General features: G+C 45.1%; 1 pseudogene; it reads left to right on the plus strand.

The window, feature by feature from the left end:
* Positions 1 to 245: 245 nt before the first annotated feature.
* On the plus strand, positions 246 to 1,113 carry LOC123837054 (G1/S-specific cyclin-D2-like; annotated as a pseudogene).
* The last annotated feature ends 1,147 nt before the right edge of the window (positions 1,114 to 2,260 follow it).

Consider the following 2,260-nt stretch of genomic DNA (forward strand, 5'->3'; position numbering starts at 1 on the left):
ACAAGTTTGAAGGGGAGGGCAGGCAGAGTTAGCAGCCCCTAAGGCTCTCCTCTCCCACTGCCCATCCCTTTCCTCTCTTCTCCCCCAGCCTCTCTCTCTCTTTCTGCCCCATAACTTTTCTCTCGAAAACCCCCTATTTAGCCAAAGGAAGGAGGTAAGGGGAACCCTCTCCCCTCCCCCCTCCAAAACCCCCCAACTTTTCCAGTCCAGAGAAAGCAGGGAAGCGAGTGGGCACCTGGCTGGCCATGCAGCTGCTGTGCTGCGAGGTGGACCTGGTCCTTAGGGCCACGCCAGACGCCAACCTGCTCTACAACGACCGCGTTTTGCAGAACTTGCTCACCATCGAGGAGTGCTACCTTCCCCAGCTCCTACTTCAAATGCGTGCAGAAGGACATCCAGCCCTACATGCGCAGGATGGTGGCCACCTGGATGCTGGAGGTCTGCAAGGAACAGAAGTGTGAAGAGGAGGTCTTCCCTTTGGCCATGAATTACCTGGACCGCTTCGTGGCTGGGGTCCCAACTCCTAAGAGCAATCTGCAGCTCCTGGGTGCTGTCTGCATGTTCCTGGCCTTCAAGCTCAAAGAGACCATCCCTCTGACGGCGGGGAAGTTGTGTATTTATACTGACAACTCCATCAAGCCTCAGGAGCTGCTCAAGTGGGAGCTGGTGGTGCTGGGGAAATTGAAGTGGAACCTGGCGGCCGTCACTCCTCACGACTTCATCCAGCACATCCTTCGTAAGCTGCCCCAGCCGAGTGAGAAGTTGTCTCTGACCCACAAGCACGCACAGACCTTCATTGCTCTGTGTGCCACTGATTTTAAGTTCGCCATGTACCCACCATAGATAATTGCAGCTGGAAGTGTGGGAGCAGCCATCTCTGGGCTCCAGCAGGATGAGGACGTGAGCTCCCTCTCTGGCAATGCCCTGGTCGACCTGCTGGCCAAGATCACCAACACGGATGTGGACTGCCTCAAAGCCTGCCAGGAGCAGATTGAGATGGTGCTGCTCAACAGCCTGCAGCAGTTCCGTCAGAACCAGGGGGACGGGTCCAAGTCGGAGGATGAACTGGACCAGGCCAGCGCCCCTACCGACCGGCGGGATATTGACTTGTGAGGACGCAGTCGGGCCGAATGGGAGAGACGTGCTCACATCTGCTCTCTCCTTCTCTCTGGTTGTGTTTTGTTCTTTGTTTTAGGATGAAACTTTAAAAAACAACAACAACAAAAATTCTGCCCCCATCTAGATCATACTGAAAGATCTTTTAGAAGTGAGAGAAAAAGGTCCTATAAAAACGGAATAACTAAAAGCATTTGGTGCCTATTTGAAGTACAACAGAAGGGAATCCCTTGTATATGTGAACAGTTATTGTTTGATTATATTAAAAGTAATAGTAAAATGCTTACAGAAAAAAATAAATAAAATACACAGAAAAATTAATAAATAGAAACGTTTTGTATTAGATCATTCCCATATTAAATATTTTTCATCTTTCAGTGAAAATAAGTTAATGTTAATTGTGTGTGACTCTAACTGTCTCCATATAAATCAACATACATTTTTAAGAACTTTGTGAATAACACAATCAGACAATGCAGATAAAGAACAACTTTATGTACAAAGATAATAGGTTTGGGCGCCTGGGTGGCTCAGTAGGTTAAGCGACTGCCTTCTGCTCAAGTCATGATCCTGGAGTCCCGGGATCGAGTCCCGCATCGGGCTCCCTGCTCAGCGGGGAGTCTGCTTCTCCCTCTGACCCTCCCCTCTCTCCTGTGCTCTCTCTCATTCTCTCTCTCACAAATAAATAAATAAAATCTTAAAAAAAAAACAAAGATAATAGGTTTAATATTGAAAATAGTGAGTTTCAACTGACAGAATGGCATTCATATTTGAATTAAAAAGTACAAAGTAAATCTTTTTATTTACATTCATAGAATAATAATTAAAGCTACATTAATGGAAGTCATTCCTGAATGAGAAACTATATAAAAGAAAGCTTGAGAGTACCTTAGCAGTCTCCAAATTTTGTTCAGTTGAGGAGTGGATGGTAACTATAGAGGAGTATTTAGCATGATCTGGAATGAAGATGATGTAAAGTTAATAAAAAAGGAAACTATCTCTACAATTTCATCAAAAAGAATAAAATACCTAAGAATAAATTTAACCAAGGAAGTGAAAGACCTGTATATTGAAAACTATAAGACATTACTAAAAGGAATTAAAGATGACACAAATGAAATGAAAGTCCATGCTCATGGATTAG

This window comes from Mirounga angustirostris, unplaced genomic scaffold (genome assembly GCF_029215605.1).
Source record: "Mirounga angustirostris isolate CCGP_5_RB_7025 unplaced genomic scaffold, mMirAng1.0.hap1 SCAF_8, whole genome shotgun sequence".
In the NCBI taxonomy this organism is placed as follows: domain Eukaryota; kingdom Metazoa; phylum Chordata; class Mammalia; order Carnivora; family Phocidae; genus Mirounga; species Mirounga angustirostris.